The sequence below is a fragment of the Paramisgurnus dabryanus genome, chromosome 1, assembly GCF_030506205.2.
Source record: "Paramisgurnus dabryanus chromosome 1, PD_genome_1.1, whole genome shotgun sequence".
Classification (NCBI taxonomy): domain Eukaryota; kingdom Metazoa; phylum Chordata; class Actinopteri; order Cypriniformes; family Cobitidae; genus Paramisgurnus; species Paramisgurnus dabryanus.
The window spans coordinates 11,119,405-11,137,852 of NC_133337.1; the positions used below are offsets into that span (position 1 = coordinate 11,119,405).

Genomic DNA, 18,448 nt, shown 5'->3' on the forward strand with positions numbered 1-18,448 from the left:
GTCTCATCGGTGCCTCAAGTACTCATTAAGGGATATCAACATCAAGTCCTATATAACAGATCTGTGTTTATGTGTATAAAGCCCTATCAAGGGCATGCCCTCCTGGGAGTGTGGGATTTATCCGCCGTTTACAGGTTCCCACACCTCTGAGTTTGCCTCCTGTATTAAACCTCTGGGGTCCGACCATTTTTGGACACTGGCAGAGGTTCTGACATGTTTTTACATTTTGTCTTTTATCAGTTGCTATTAACATATTAATGGCAAGTGTCTCATAACACTGCGTTCAGCACAAACTGGGCTACAATATTATATGAGCTACATTTATGTACATGTTTGTATTTTTGAGAGAAAAATGTTTATGTGTGGTTTTTTAAACAACATTTTTAAGTCATTGATATAAGTCCACAAAACCCATATTAAACATGTTTTCACAAGACAGTTCTAAAACGAATCTAATAGTTTAGAGTCTTTTCTTTAAAATTATGTGAAAATCATTCACATAAAACAATATATTGATTTAGAAATTGTAAGACACTTTTTGTTTAGAGGCCATATACGAGAAGGATTGTTTGACAGCTGAGGAAACAAAAGACTAAAGTTAACAAATGATAATGAGCTGCATAATGAGCCTTTGGGCAGGAATCTGAGAGGGAACTACAGTAAAGAATGTGAAGACAAAACAAATGTATACATGTTTGTTTGTGGTTTATTAAGAAGTTAACTATATATATATATATATATATATATATATATATATATATATATATATATATATATATAATATAATATAATCAATATATACTATATATATATATATAATATAATCAAAATAGAAATGAAGGTCAGTGGGACATTTTCAGTTTATTTGGAAACAAACCCTATTCAAAAACTAAAAAGGGTGGTTTAATGCTATTTCATGCATTCTGACTTATAAACAAAGTTTAAGAGTTGTAGTCCTCATGCTAAACATATGCAAAGTGTCTAAAAAGCAGTTCAGCTTGTAACAGAGTATTTCTGAGCCAAACTCACGGCTCTTTTTTCCTACAAGTTTCGGAAAGTTTTGTCGAATGAAGGTATCCGTAATGACTATTGACCCCATATTCATTTTATGGGCCTTTACCCCCAGAAAAGCATGCATGCCCCGCACGTCAAGTGAAAGTGAGAAAGTGCATTAGCATTGCTCCGTTGAGTAGAAGTCACCGGTAGGCTATCACTGTACAGCGAGTGACAACTTTGTTTTAGCAAGATAGTTTGACAAAAGAAGTGTTTTTGGATGTAAGGAGAAGAAAACCTTATTAAGCTTTCACTATCTTAAGACAACAGTGGATGCAGTTCGTTTTTCCCGGACAGCAACGTAATTGGGAATGGGTTTGTTTGTTCCCTGGCTGCATTTCGGAGAGGACTGCTTTACAAACAAGGCTCAGTTTGACGCTGGATTTTCTACTTGTTTACAACTGTTGGAGCGGTCAAAACTTTAAAAGACCCCATTTAGGAGTCAAAACCACAGGCATAAGTAAATCAATTTTCTCACATGTTTTGTTTGCAATCGCGCATACATGCATGTAATGTCGCCTCAGTTGGCATTGTACTGCATTACAAAATTTACATCTTTTAAAATTGGCAAATGCAGTAAAAAAACGGATTACGTTGCTTTTTTAGTAAAATAGCTGATAAACAAACAAGGATTAGTTACCTGATAGAGACGTCCTCCTGTAATTGTTGCTGCTGTTGTTCCTGTTCGTCTATTACTGACTCAGTATCCGATTCTGGATCATATGTAAAATGTAAGGCTGGTTATTTTTTTTTTTTAAATTTATGTCGGCTATGAATCTAAAAGTAGTATCCAAAGCTGTGCGTAGTTGTAACTCTCCAGCCCCCCCCACCGCTCGCCGCATGGAAAGCCTGTTCTTTCTTTTATAAATCTGACAACACAAAAGATTCTTTGGACATATGAATGATGAAATACTACTTTATAGGTAAGCAAGATTAACATTAGATTGGCAAAAACGTCTTGTGTTATGTCAGCTTTAACTTGTATAAACTAAGAGTGGCTCATGTTACCATATAACTTTAGGTCCAAAAAGTGTGAATATGTTTTTCCACTTCATAGCTTTGTACTGATGAGAGGGATGCAGACCTGTAAGAGAATTATAAACAGTCGTTAGCATAAATTGTCCACAGATATACCACATAAGCGTACATACATAACTGATGGGTAAATATCACTGATAGCACTACATTCAGATAAACTTTAATAAACTAAATACAGAACAGATAAACATCTGCAGTGATTAGTTATAAAAGCTGTTTTCAGATGACTGTTTTCAAATGCCCATCGATCCATTTATCTTCTGTTTTTAACAATGTTTTAATGCGTTTCTGTAAGCACGTATGAACACATCACATATGGCATCCATGAGCACGATTACTTGCATCTCCACGTAAACAACGAGGCGCTCATAAAAAATGGTATCGCATGTAAAGCGCAATGTATGGAATTGTGTTGCATGTAACCAATATATGGAATCATATTACACACACTTAAAAGATACTGCAGTGCTGCCTTATTGGAAGTTGCAATGAAGGATACGAAAGTAAATTACTGTGTTTAACACTGTATGGCATGTAACAAGTTATCTGCCATTACGTTAGTACACGCGTCCTCATTTGTATACAATGCAAAAGTTTTTCAATCCGAAGCGTGCAGTTTGCTGAGGTCGCTTATGTAGGCTGAACTGCACAAGCCATAAGCATATTACATGATAGCAAATATGTGACCCGTCACGGAAACCAGGGACTCAAGTCGGCAGCACAAGTTTCGAGAAAATGAGAAACAAAGTTTTTTTTTCGAAATTTGGGATTTTCGTTTTATTGCAGAATCTGTTAGTTGAGATCACGAAGAAGCCTCTCCATGTTTGAGATAGCAGTTTTTGTATATTTAAAAGCGTACATTTTGCGGTTAAAATAGGCTTGTTTTTCCGGAGATTCTAGCGTGCAGCGGGGGGCGTCATTGTCTGTGTGTATATTTACATACTGTATAAGCTTTTGTTTTCGCCTCCGCCCCCAAAGGGAACAGCGTGATTACTAAATAAGGATAGTTCGCCCAAAAATGAAAATAATGTAATTAATGACTCACCCTTATGTCGTTCTAAACTCGGAAGACCTCCGTTCATCTTCGGAACACAGTTTAAGATGTTTTATCGTTAGATTTAGTCCGAGAGCTTTCCCCTTCATTGAAAATCTATGTATGGTTTCCATGTCCAGAAAGTTAATAAAAACATCATCAAAGTAGTCCATGTGACATCAGTGGGTCAGTAAGATTGTGTTGATGCATCGAAAATACAGTTTGGTCCAAAAATAGCAGAATTACGACTTTATTCAGCATTGTCTTCTCTTCCGGCTCGAGCGTGAAGTCACGTGACTGTAGTGACGCGCTGCCCTGTTCCTCAGACATGTTTGCTAAGTCTTTTTTTTTTTCAAACTTATAGCCTGCGTCTCCCCAGACTGTAAAGCTCGGGCGCACAAAACAAAAGAAAAATAAAAGAAGCTGGGGCGGAACAAATAACAGTCAGCCGCATCGTACGTCAGCCGCGTCACTGACTTTATGCGGCGCCGCAGTCGGATGACGTCAAAGTACCGCGAGAGCTCTTCAAGAAATCTTACGGAGTAGTTTAATTTCGACTCGCTCTCGCGGTACTTTGACGTCATCTGTATGTCAGTTCTTGCAGCGCAGCATGAGTCCAAACACACAGAAGTTACACAGATATAGTTGTATTCTTCATATAATTGGCTACATGTTTTGTCTATCAATATTTTCCATGAAGTCATTGGCTGATGGAGGAACGAGCGAGCCATTGGTAACATCTCTAAAGGATGTCACGTTTTCGACGGCGCTGTTTGGATGATCTATTATACTACTTCCCTATTTTAAATACAAACTTTGAAGGCGGGTTCATGTGTTTAACGGAGTGTAAGCTCATATACCCTTACATGTTACGATTTAAATAGTCTTCAGATTGTATATTATATTGTATTACCCGACATTCATGCGAAATCTGATGTAAACAATCTATATTTCACGGATTATACGCATTTGTGGACAAATATGGTCATTGGATAATCTGAAACAGACTGGATTCAACTTGTGATCCCCACAAAGGTAAAAAGAGTCATGTTTATTTTTGCGGGTTGTCATTTGGTCATAAAATACTACATATGATGCTAGAACATCTCAAAAAGGGTTTTACAGGGGGCATGGCTTAGCTAAATGAGATGTAAATGAGCCCTATTGTCTCCCCCAGCTGAAAAGAAGAGTCCCTTTCGTCTCGATTTTCTCGGTTTGAGTATTTCTGAGTTCCTATATTCAAATGGCCACAACTTCTCCAAATCTTATCAGATTTCCATGTGTTACACATCGTTGGAAAGCTTAGAAACTGCACTTTCAGAATCTGTGAATAACTCAAAATGCCCAGATCCGACTTGTGTCCCTACTTTCCGTGACTGGTCACATATAAATGAGAATAAATTACTTACTTCAGGAATATATCCTCCTCCAGTGCGTCTTCCATTGTTCTTCTTCTTAGGTAACATTAACGTTAAAGATAAACGCTTCTCTTCCTCAATGTCCAGAAATAATGAAGATCTTTTGCATGTGTGTGTATAAAGTATATATCCAAACATGCATTAAAGACTTTAAAGGGAAACTTCACCCATTTGCATTAAGCTTTGTATCGTTAGAGCCCCAGTCATGTTTTTGAATGGTAGTGCATCATTCCCTCAGTTTCCCCTGAGAGGGGAGAAATACTCATTTCAGTGAGGCACTTCCTTCTTTCAATGATGTAAAAATCGTCATTTTGCGTCATTGAAAGAAGGAAATCCTGTATCTCTGTTGAGTGTGAAAGACTACAGACACTCATTCCTCATTTTTCCAAGGTGGGGGCTATGGGTGGGACCCACTCACGCTAACGGTTTTATTGTGGTAAAAGTGTAGTAACCATGTTTTATTTGGTCAATTGATTACTATGAGCAAAACCATGGTTATTTTGTGGTAACCATGGTTTTACTACAGTAACCATGGTTTTTGGTCTTAACTGTAGTAAAACCATGGTTAATTTTCGTAAGGGCTATTACAGATCAGTGGGTGGGACTTACGAAAATATACGAACACAGACGAAAAAAAAGATCAGCCGCCATCTTTATGCTAAGCTAAGCTAAACTGACGTTGTGGAGCGAGCCAGACTTCGTGTTACAATAACAGCGGAAGTTAATCAATATGATATAGAAGAGGATGATTTCGCAAGCGTGATGCTCTAATCCGCTGTTTATTGCACCTTTATGAGCCACAATAGAGCAAAGAGCTCAGGCAGATGGAGGAACAGAAGCCCGAGGAGTAGGCCGGAGCCTGGGCTTCGGCTGGTTAGAGGAGCCTGGGAAGGACGCCGCAACCATCGGCCTCTGCTGCGTAGAGAAGCCCGGACTGATAGTGCCTGTACTCTCGCAGTGTGCCTTCTTTTTAACATTTCTGCATCAGATAAGGATATGAACGTTTGTTTGGTGAATGTTTCGAGGCAAGAGAGCAACTTTGCGGGTTTGGACATGTTTATTTCAAAGACGTGTTTCGGCTTACGAGCACAGAGCTGAGGCAGCGCATTTGTGGAGATATTGTGCAGGGGACGCGTTTGTGTGCAGGATGCAGGGATAAACAGACGTCTGACTGTAAAGTGAGTGTTTCTATTTTCTTTGTTAAGGTGGCATTTATGTACACAATAGCATATCTGAGCAGTGTTTTATATATCTATGTGAAAGCAATGAGGCTGATATTACACAGATGTAGTTACAGTAAACAAGAGACAAAAAGAAAATTGGTAAAACTAAATAAACATTTAATATGCATACCTTTTTTGAAGTACTTGGAAAGACATTTGTACTGCGGATCTGAAACCGCAAGTTACTGTTTGAATAAGACTTTGCTACACACCAGGCCAGAGTGTTATTGTGTATAACACAATTAGGGATGGGAATTGATAAGAATTTAACGATTCCGATTCCATTATCAATGTTGCTTATCGATCCGATTCCTTATCGATTCTCTTATCGATTCTCATTGGGTGAGGGAATAAGTACAAATGTGTATGTTTGTATTAACTAGCTTTAATATCTGTTCAGAAGACACAGAACAGAGTATACACACATTATGTGTAGCAACCTCATGAACAAACTTAAAAGTAGGTGAGCTACTTCTTAAAGTAAAGTCCAGGGACCTATAGTCTAGGGCAGTGTTTCTCAACCAGTAAATGTGATAGGACTAGGAATTAATAAAACAGAACTAGACTGACATAAAACCTGCAACTTTTGGTCATGCATGCATTTGTTATTTTCTTTTAAAGAAATGATGCTGGACAAAATACAGCAAATAAACCTACCGAAATGCAGAGGCATCTACTGTGGCAAACGGATGCAAACCCTTTACCACAAACTTAGTCACTGCTCGGCAGAGGGGGACACTACTTGAGTATTTTAGTTTCATTTTCCAAGCATCTGTGCTTGATCAGAGTGTTGTCTTGGAAAAAAATTACTTTACTTTACTAACAAATGTTCACTACATTCTAAAGCATAGAATCATACTGTGTATTTATATTGCATATTAAATTTTTTTTAATTAATTTAATACATAATTACATAAAAATTGTGTACTTTTACTTTTCTTGAGTAAAAGTACTTTTTACTTAAGTAAAAGTAAAAAACATTACTAGATTTTTAATGTACTTAAAGCCCCACTGTGTAGGATCTACTCCCATCTAGCGGTAAAGCTCTATATGACAACCAACTGATTATTAGTTTCTAGCCCCCCCCATTCGGAACGCGTTTTAACTAGTACGGTGGCCCTGTCATGCCAAGGTTAACATGGCTTCCAGTAGCTAAAGCAAAAGCAATGAAAAAAAATGAACAATTTGCATTGTCCTTTGCCTGTGATCCGTCAAAGCACACAGATTTATGTTAAACATGTAAAAAGTCTGATTGTCATGATATGTCCGCTTAAAATCACATAAGTTACAAAAAGCAATCATAAACGTAGCTTAGACACTCCTTTTTCATCCACGCGAGGAAAAATATCACAGGGGCTGTTAAACTTGGTATTAAGATGTGTTTTCATCGATCAGATCACAAGTGGACGAGAGAGAGACATTACGTTTACACTTGGTGTTTAAATCCGTCTCTTTTTGTCCATTTTCGACCGCTTCTCTTCAGATTACTGAGGAGATGGTCTGTGGACCAGTTCCTCTCCTGTCATTTACTCATGAGCTAGAGTAATGACGGGTTTAAATGGACGCGAACTAATATGTCAGAGTCCAATGCTTATGTTTAAGTAAACGTTACATGTCAGTGTATATGTAAGAGCTTTCTCTGATATTGGTAATAAGATCGCTCAACTTTCACACGCTTGTAAAATGAAACGAAAGACGCGCAGATCAGACGCTTTTATCAATGAAAGGCTAAAAATAGCGCTGTACACCGTGTGTTTGTGTTAGAGTTCAGAAAAGATGAAAAACATTTATCTCAGTACCTCAGATTACATAAATGGGCGGAGAGACGGCGTGTGGCTGTTCCAAGACATTAAACCACATGAACGTTTACACTAACAAGTGTTACGCATACCCATGCTATAGTTAGCCAAGGAACTATAAAACTTCAAGTTTACAACATAAACTGTATAGATGTAAACGAATATGCTGAATTACCTGTGGTGAAGATAGAAAGTAACTTGAGTCCAATGAGCCCCATCTTGGAAAACTAACTCCAATATTGACTTTGGTCTTGATTTTTTTCCTGTCGCGTTGTCGTTTAAAATCCCTGTTTCGCTTCCTTGGCGACTTGTTTTAATGTCCTCGAGAATAGTTCTTCAACAGGCTTTCAAAGCATTAGATCGCAGGTTTATCACGGCGTGCGGCCGAAGGATTCAGTCTAACGCAGGTCGCATATCCGGGCTGCATACGTCATCAAGCCTGGTTTATTTAAATTAACTGAGCATTACATTCGCAAGTCATAAGCATATTACATCAATTTACAATTAACTAAGAATAAATGTCAGCTTTATAATTGTTAATATTCTGAAATAAGACTGTCTTGATGACGTATACCGCCTACACATGCAACCTCCGTAGGCTTCAGCTCGCGGCCAGCTTGAGTGTGCTCTGAAAGCGCGAAAGGCGGAGCTTGAATTTCAGGAATGTCCCTCGTCGGCGAATGTATTTCAAAGATGGAGGCACAACATGGATTCAGCCAGAGAGCGCTACGGCGGTATGTATTTTAAATAGCAGATTCTACACTTACGAGAATACTTTGATTAGTGGGGTGGAAGTAATTACACATGAATGAGCACATACTTTTGGAAGAAAACATGGGTTTTTGCTAAGATTTAACTAAAAAAAGTACACACTGGAGCTTTAAATATTAAATATAAACCAAAAACTTGAAATTATGAAATGTAGTGGAGTTACAATTATGATAATATTTGGAATGTATGTTTTCAAAAAAATACAAAAACACTGATAAAATACAAATACTTGAAAATGTACTTTTAAGTAGAAATATTTAAGTAGTGTCCGCCTCTACTGCTCGGTGAAATGTGTTTATCCTCGCCTCGGTCATTTTATTCCTCCCTGCCTCTGTAAACGGAGTAGCTAGAGGTCCACGAGAGATACTTTCTGCAATCTCTCTGAGCCAGTGTGAGAGCCAGCCAGACTCTGGCCGTCAGCAATTTGATGGACAATGACACCGGATATTATCCATATAGTAAAAGTTTACATAATGAAATGGCGCTCACATTAACATTAACACATTACCTTCTGCATTAATAACAGATGGCGTCCCGTTAGCTCCGCTGGTGCTTGACTCACTGGTGTTGTTGTGTATAGTGTATCAAACACGCGACAGTCCTGCAACGCGACCGTATTGTCTTATGTTGGCGTGAAATATAAGTTACTGATTCAGTGTTTCGCTCTGCCTCGCTCTGCCCACCACAAAATATAACCAAACTTTGGATGCAATGTTTGCTGCGTTCTAAACTAAAACAACACAGCGTGTGTGTGACGTCATTTGCAACGAGCGGAACCGATAAGCGGAATCGTTAAGCAGGCATGCTTACGGTTCAAAGGAATCGATTCACTGGGAACCGGTTCTTAAGTAGAACGGGTTCTAGATTCCCATCCCTAAACACAATGTAACATCACGTTTAAAAGTAAGTCATGATTGGTGTCTGTCAGACACAGTGGTGGCTATTTTCTTTGTTTTACTAACGTGGCATTTATGTACACAATAGCATATCTGAGCCGTTTTCCGATTAATGGGAGTGGCTTGCAGAGCTGTGCATTGTGGAAGTTGTAGTTTTTCATACAAATGTGCTCTAAAGTCACATTCTGTCTTTTCTCTGTCAAATAGGCACAAAATTCTAAATTTATGTTACATTTCGACTACAAATGTGACCCACTTTCAATAAAGATTAATGTTTCTACGGGTGAAATGATTCTTTAAATATGATAAAACTTTACGCTTTGATTGTCATTGTTTAAACTGTTCGTCTGTTCATTACCATGTGAACAGCAGGTACCACCTGTGGGCATGACCGCATTATAGGTAATGAAGTCAGCCAGGAAAAACTGCATTCTCTTTACTTCAATGCAGATTATATAAACAGGCAATATTTGTTTTCGATTATAATTAGTTTGTTTAAAAGTAGACATTTCACGCTTTCTTTGGATATGTGTATTATGTTTGTGTGATGAGTATTCGCAGAGTTTCAATTGATTTTTGTAACGTGTTTTGAGAGACAGCTGGTGGAGACATAAATGTCTGAATGCGCACCCTGTTTATTTTCTTTATTTGAAAAAACACAAAGATTTGTTATTTTAAGTGTACACAAATTAAAGAAGACCCTTCACAGTTTCAAATGATGTCAAACACCTAAGTGTTTGATTATTATTGATTGAGTATTTTAAGTTGATTCTGCTATGATAAGGAGAAAACATGTCAAAACGTGGCTCCGTGTATTTGGACCCCAGGGGTTTAACTGTGAACCCTCCACCTCTCGTAGTACAGAGCATATTGAATCAGGTTTTCCTTGTCAAAAATTATAATATCATGGGAAAACATGTCAAACATATCTCAATGGGTGGTATGCACAAAACATTTAGGCTACATTCCTAATTTTACAGCTGGAAGTGGATATCATGACACAGGAAGGGCTTGGGGGCCTCCGGTGTGGTTTTCTACAATTGCTCTGCTCCCGGGAGTTCTGGAGATGGTGCAGCAGCACAGGCACAGCTGTTGCTCGTAGCCTTGTGTTGGTCGGCCCAAGTATGGTTTTCAAACCTGGTCTCCTTTCTAGACGGCTCCCAATTTCAGTTGCCGATCTGGAGGGATCCGATTAGACATGTATGTGCATAGAATTGCCCAATTCAGGTAAACAAAGCAGTTATTTACATGCTTCGGTTCGGCCCGGAATGGGTTTCGGCCACCAAGCAGACTTAAAGCAGATGGATAGTCGAGGCTATCCCATGTGCTTATGAAGCCTCTTGATGGCCCTCTCCTTTAACCAAACCAAACCAAAATATGGCAGCAATCCAGGATGTCTGTGAAGCAGCAGGCAGGTCCTCACCGCTCACTTTTGTATACTCTTGAGTTGGATCTCAACTCTACTCCTGGGGATAGTGTGCTTTGGTCTTAATTGTGCTTTCTTCAAACAGACAGGCACTTGTAGTCTGGCGGATTGGGTATAACAAACCCCATAGCGTCATCTTCTGACACAGTGTTAAAGTTCCCTCGAAAGGGAACATCTTGGGTTACATATTTAACACTGCATCTCCCTGGCCATACTTCGGGCATGCCTGTACACCCGCTTCGGCATAGGCCAGATAAAGTGGGCGTTCCTTTGCTCTCTGGCTTTCGTCTATGACCTCACGCCCAACCATTGATCTAATTTGATATACATACTCAGACACCGTCATGCTGTAGGCGTTCCAAACAGTGTCAGCTTCTGACGCAACATCTTGTTCCCTTCTCAGGGAACCAGGGTTACATACGTAACCTGAGACGTTAGTTTATAATGACAGAATTTGCTAGAAAATTTTAGCATTTTTAAAATTTCCTTTTTCATGTTTAGCTCCAGTTAGGTTGGTGAATGGTGAGAATTCATGTTCTGGGCGAGTGGAGGTTCTTCATAATGGAACATGGGGAACAGTGGCTTCAGATTGGTGGAACCCTACTGCTGGGGCAGTGGTGTGTAAAGAGTTGGGATGTCCGACCGGTGCTGAAGTTAAAAGATTTTCCTACTTTGGACCTGGAGTAGGAACAATATGGATGAACTTGGTTTCTTGTAGCGGTACTGAATTGTCACTAAAGGACTGTCGAAATCGTGGATGGACACCATACAGCAATGATCATTCATATGATTCTGGAGTCATATGTCGAGGTAGGATAACAGGATTTTCCTTACTTTGCCAGTCTCTGCTCAATCCTTCAATTGACTAAATTAAATATTGGTGAATGCATACAAAATGTCCCTGTATAAAGCACTGAACCTACTTACACAACTAGACTGTATGCTAACTGAAGTCCTGTCTGTTTTTATGAACAGCAAGCAAAAAATAATGGCAGAGAAGTGTCTATAAATGGCTGTACAGAAAATGCCCAGAAAGCAAGCGAAAATAATAACAACATTATTATATTGTGTAATATATAAGGTCTGTATTTAGTAGGGTTGGAAAACAAACACATTTTCTTTTAATTTCTGATTCCTTTAGTTTTTTGCCTTAACTTTAGTGTATATGTTGTATATATTTTCTACATTTTTTGGTTGAACAGTCTATAGAGTAGAGGTAGACGGATAAATCGGCACCAATAGTTCATTGGTGCAACAATCAGCTAAAAAGAAATGAGAATCGATTGTAATAATCATGAGTCATGACATCAAACACTTGGGTTTGATTTATTTGCATACTTTTTGTAACTGTTTGATGTACTACTTATATTATTGTCCTGTCCTGGCATTTTTTATTTAGATTATGAGGGCACTTTTTTAAAAATGAAGCTCACAGATAAGTCATTTGTAAGATACCAAAATAACAAAACAAATTACAGTTTTTCATTCAATTTCATTTCGACTTAGCAACTGTACTCTGCTACTTTAATTTCCACTAATTTTTCTATGTTTTCTCTTGCTTTTATTCATGTAAATCTGCTTTGAAACAATTAAACAATTGTGAAAAGTGCTATATACATAAAATTGACGACTTAAACATCTTACTATGGTTTTCATTCCCTCTCCTTTAGATGTTAGACTGATAAATGGGTCTGATCTGTGTTCCGGAAGAGTGGAAGTTTTACATAACAATCAATGGGGAACCGTCTGTGATGCTGACTGGGATTTAACAGATGCTGCAGTGGTGTGTAATAGCATGGGTTGTAGGACTCCTGTAGCAGTGAAGACCGGAGCTTTCTTTGGGCAGGGTTCAGGACCTGTGTGGCTGGATGGTGTGAGTTGTTCTGGGATTGAGCCAACAGTAACAAGTTGTCTTTCAACTGCATTAGGAACAAGCACCTGTACCCATGGACAAGATGCTGGAGTTGTCTGTAACTGTAAGCTTAAAATCCTTAAATTAAAAACTGTCATTATTTGTTTCCAATAAATCTTATTATTCTTAAATCCAGATTAACTAAACAGGGCAAATTAGCTTGCGAGCGCAATTCCAAAAATTGGCAATGGGAGTGGACATTCCTGTGGGTAATTTACTGATAAGGCACATGTTAAAGAACACATTTTCATAATGACCAGCATAATTTAAGACATGCTTTATTTTGGGGTTAAATAATGGCACAAATATCAGTAAACTTAGTTTGATTCATTTAAATACTCTCTTTTTATATATTTTTCAGCATTAATTTTTAACACTGTGTATTAAGTAAATCTTGACAGTAGTTTTTAATGGCAAAAGAGTAAGGAAATGGGGCCCTTAATTTGTTTGCTAACAAAAAAGAGAAAATTTTAAGAAACTTTTTGTTACTCTTTTCCAATAAGAGTGATGTATGATTTACTGTAACTGTAGGTCATTCATCATATTATATCTTCTCCTCTACAATATCATTCACATTCCAAATTTTCAAACTGGCATGTTGGTTTGTCATGTATATAAAAGAGCTAGATATATTTGTTTACTGTCCCTTTTTATGTTTCACGGAAAAAATAACAGCTTACATATTTAAAACAACATGAGTCACTCTAAGTAAATAATGACAGAATTTACAATAAAATGACGATAACATGTCTTTTTATTAATGTTTTATTAGCTGTTGTTAGGTTGGTGAATGGCAGTAACTCATGTTCTGGACGAGTGGAGATTCTTCATAATGGAACATGGGGAACAGTGTGTACAGATTACTGGGAAACTCCTGATGCTACAGTGGTGTGTAAAGAGGTCGGATGTCCAACCGGTGCTGAAGCAAAAAAATATTCCTACTTTGGATCTGGTGTAGGAACAATATGGATGGATGATGTTGGGTGTTTGGGGAATGAGTGGTCTGTGAAGGATTGCAGATTTCGTGGATGGGCATCACACAACTGTGATCATTCATTGGATGCTGGAGTCATCTGTAGAGGTACTGTAAAATAGAATCAGTGTTTTTACTTTGCCTGTCTATACTCATCCCTTTAAATAAACTGCTTAGGTTGTTTGTGATTGCATACAAAATGATTCTGTTAAAAAGATTAAATCTGAAACAGGCCTTATTGCAAACCAATTGTTTTGCTGACCAGCACGAAAAGCACAGTAGTCTCTGCAAATGGCTGTACAGAAAAAATCCTAAGAAATATAATATAGCTATTTGTATCTTATCTGTACATAGGATTATATAGGTATTACAATTGCAGAAAAGAAACTGCAAGAAAAACTGACACATTGACATTTACTTATGGTTTTTATTCACTCTCCTAGATATTAGACTGGTAAATGGGGCTAATCTGTGTTCTGGAAGAGTGGAGGTTTTATATAATAATCAATGGGGAACCGTCTGTGATGCAGGCTGGGATTTATCAGATGCTGCAGTGGTGTGTAATAACATGGGTTGTGCAACTCCTGTAGCAGCAAACACTGGAGCTTTTTTTGGGCAGGGTTCAGGACCAGTGTGGCTGGATGATGTGACTTGTTCTGGGAATGAGCAAACAGTAACAAGTTGCCCATCAATGGCATTAGGAACAAGCACCTGTAGCCATGGACAAGATGCTGGAGTTGTCTGTAACCGTAAGTCAAAAATCCTAGGCTGAATATTGTATGTTGTCCAATTTGATTTATTGACAAAAAAATGATTTCTGTACAGTTTTTTTCTGATAACAATAAACAAATGGTCTAATTTCGTTCTTGCAACATTTCCCTTAAAACGTGTTAATATTATATTGATTGTTAATATTATTAATAGACACAATAGATTTAAGGTTGTTACGGACGAGGCATGTAAGACAAGGCAGCGGATCCAAATTCCGCATTAGTTTATTAAGTAACTTAAAACGAGACAAAGTAAACCATTAACAAGATAACCAAGCACTCACGAAACCAAAAAGACACTGTAGCGCTCAGCGGGGTAAAGGGAAATGTTATTTTAAAACACTATTAAACCTCTCACTGAAATATGCTAAGGGGAATCCTAGATTTTAGCTCAAAAGGAAATAATATGTATAATTAGCTGTATTTAACTACACAAATTCATAAGGTTTTACTTAGATATAGCAGAATTTATAATAACAATTACTTAATGCATTCGTCCACCGAATATACTCATAATTGTACATTAATGTCTAATAAAGGTTAATTCCATGGCCTTTAAAATTTACTTTCTTACTGATATACAGTACTACTTAACACTTAGGCTATAGCAAGATCAGAAGCAGAAAAAGTGACATTGATTACATTGAGCATTGAACACAAACACAATTAAATTGTGAAAGCAAACTGGTTTATTAACTACAAACGAAATACACACAGCAACTAACTAAACATACACACACAATAACATAAAACAAAAAATAGATGATAGAGAAAGGATGGAAAATAACGAGAGAGAGAGTAAAAGATTGGCAGTAGCACTATGGCTTAACATCTGCACAAACCATCAGAAAATCTCTATGAATTGCCTTAATCAATAAAGGGTCATAAGCTTATACTTCAATGAGAAGACAAGTGAATACTTGCATTTGGCTCTTATGATGCAGTGTGAATTTTTGGATGTGAAAGGGTGGGAGCAGGGAGGGAGAGAGAGTATCCAGATGTGTTCGTAAGATGACAGAGTTAAACACTCTGGGGTTGACTGCGGCGGGGGCGCCGCAAACTCTTTATTTTTCAATCACTCCGCAAAGAGACTTAAATTACTCTGCTGATTTTTGACATACAGATATGATTTATACATCATTTAAAACTTAAAGTGTCTAGTTTTTTTCTTTCCACTCCCAATAAAAACAGAATGTTGTGCTTTTCGCAAAATTAAGAAAATAAACATGATGCGCGTTTTGTTCTCTCTCCCTCAGTGAAGTCCTTTCAGAAACGCGTCAGAAAAATTAACTGTAACTTAAGGAATACTTGTCATAGAAACAAAAGATAAATGTCTATAAAATATTATTAAGACGGAATGTTAATCAGCATATGATATTTTCTGAAATTTACGTATATGTCTGTAAAATGCTAAATAACTCATAGTTTAACTTCTCTTCAGCTATCGCTGTACATGGTTTATGTGGACATGTGTGAGCCCCGCTTCTGAAACAGAGATGACATAAGCCCTATTCGGATGGGATTAGTTTTACAGGGGGATCTGTAAATGTTTGCCAGCAATATCTTTTGAAAACGCAGTTCTTTTCATGTTTTTGTCGAACGTGATCTGCTGTAAGGTTTATATTGTACACTCCTGTTGTTCAGCCAAAAATATAAACTCTCATTATTTATTCGTTATAAACCTCTACATTCGAAACCTTATGTGGAAAGACAAAAGGAGACATTGATAATTATTCATGTGACTCATTTCCAGTAACAGTGATTAATGACCTAACTGAAGATCATTGATTACAGAAAATCTTACCCTTGACCACATCCCAGAAAATTTTCAAATTGGTGTGTTTATTTGTTGTTGTGCAGAAAAGAACTATGTAAAGTTTTTTTATTGTCACTTTAGCATTCTACAGAAGTAAAAAAAAAACATACAGTATGTTTTTAAAACAACATTAGGGTGAGTAAATAATGACAGGAACATTTGAGCATTTTTAATAACATATAGTTTATTCATATTTAGCTCCAGTTAGGTTGGTGAATGGTGAGAACACATGTTCTGGACGAGTGGAGGTTCTTCATAATGGTCAGTGGGGAACAGTGTGTACAGATTCCTGGGACTCTACTGATGCTGCAGTGGTATGTAAGGAGGTTGGATGTCCGACTGGTGCTGAAGCAAAAATATATAACTACTTTGGACCTGGTGAGGGAACAATATGGATGGATGATGTTCAATGTACAGGGACTGAACTGTCACTAAAGTGGTGCAGATTTCGTGGATGGGCATCACACAACTGTGATCATTCACGTGATGCTGGAGTCATCTGTCGAGGTAGGATAGATACAGTGTTTTATTTGTAAAAAAATTTTACAGTCTCTGTTTAACCCTTAAGTGTCTGCAAAGTTGTTTCTGATTGCATACAAAAAAAGATCCTGTTTAAGCATTAAAATTGCAGTCACAGAATCAGACTTTATGCAGACTGAACTATTCTGCTAACCAGCAAAAATAATGAATGACACAGCAGTTTCTGCAAAACATTAATCAGAAATAAAAGTAAATAATCACAGCATTATAATATACTGTTAAATATTTCTGTGGCTTTATTTACTGTAGTATTTCACAGCATTATGCTGAACAGCGTTATGAAATTTGCAGTCAAGAAATTGCAAGAAAAACTTTGACACATTGACATCTGCTTATAGTCTTCATTCACTCTCATTTAGATATTAGACTGATAAATGGAGCTAATCTGTGTCGTGGAAGAGTGGAGGTTTTATATAATAATCAATGGGGAACCGTCTGTGATGCTGACTGGAATTTAGCAGATGCTGCAGTGGTGTGTAATAGTATGGGTTGTGGGATTCCTCTAGCAGCAACGACCGGGGCTTTCTTTGGGCAGGGTTCAGGACCCGTGTGGCTGGATAGTGTGAGTTGTTCTGGAAATGAGTCAGCAATAACAAATTGTACATCAAAGGCATTAGGAACAAGCACCTGCAGCCATGGACAAGATGCTGGAGTCGCCTGTCGAGGTAAGGTGAAATGATTATTCATGACTAAAAATGATACAGTTCAATGTCTAATGCAGCTACTGCTATATGTGAAACCAAAATTTGTTGCAGATATAAAGCTGGTGAATGGTACAGGTCCATGTGATGGCAGACTTCAGGTTCTTTATAGTAGTCACTGGGGTGGAGTGTGTCATACTGGCTGGGGTCTGGAAGAATCTGCAGTTGTATGTAAAGAGCTGGGCTGTGGTGATGTTATACAGTCACTGTCATATGTTGGTCCATTTGTTGGCCCAGTATGGATGGATAATCTTACATGTAATGGAAATGAGTCTACAGTGCGGAACTGTTTATTTACTGGATGGGGTGTCAGCAGCAGCTGTGTGGATGGACTTTACGCAGGAGTCATTTGCAACAGTAAGGTCATTTTGAAACTTCCTTTCTAATTGACAGCTGATGCAGAAAATGTATTATGGATTATAATTTAATTATCTGTTTTTTTTTAAACGTAAAACTATTATTCTTATACATGTTGAATGCATTAGCTAGTTCTGATGTTCAATGTTCAGAGTTGAAAATTATTTGCTAGAAGTTTTAACTAGACTTGTTTAATCCATGAGGGCATTTGATTGAGTAATTGAGTGGAAATGGGTGCATTTTACAGCCCAAATACTGTGTAGTCACTTCCTCATTTATTTACTAAGAAACAACACTGAGCATCACTAGAAGGATACTTTATGGGTATATCAACACAGCTTTAGACATTAAAGGGGACATTTCACAAGACTTTTTAACAAATTAAAATAAATTTTTGGTGTCCCCAGAGTACATATGTGAAGTTCTATTTCAAAATACCCCATGGATAATTTATTATAACATGTTAATTTTTTTTGTATGTGTGTGCAAAAATGTGCCATTTTGGGTGTGTCCTTTAAAATGCAAATCATCTCCACACTAAATGGCAGTGCCATGGTTGGATAGTACAGATTTATTTTTAATTTTTTGTAAGTACAATTTAAAGGGCGGTATTATCCCCTTCTGACATCACAGGGGGAGTAAAATTTTAATGACCTATTTTTATGTGCTTGCAGAAAATGGTTTACCAAAACTTAGTTACTAGGCTGATATTTTTCACATTT

At 37.5% G+C, this 18,448-nt stretch overlaps 1 long non-coding RNA gene and 1 pseudogene across 1 annotated transcript in view; one reads left to right on the plus strand and one right to left on the minus strand.

Moving 5' to 3' along the window:
* Positions 1 to 8,400, minus strand: part of LOC135747198 (uncharacterized) — a 257,355-nt gene extending 248,955 nt beyond the window's left edge. The window contains exon 1 of the long non-coding RNA XR_010531766.2: positions 7,740 to 8,400. This is a non-coding gene — a long non-coding RNA (uncharacterized lncRNA). The remainder of the gene's footprint in view (positions 1 to 7,739) is intronic.
* A 4,052-nt stretch (positions 8,401 to 12,452) lies between these two features.
* Positions 12,453 to 17,755, plus strand: LOC135747037 (scavenger receptor cysteine-rich domain-containing group B protein-like; annotated as a pseudogene).
* The last annotated feature ends 693 nt before the right edge of the window (positions 17,756 to 18,448 follow it).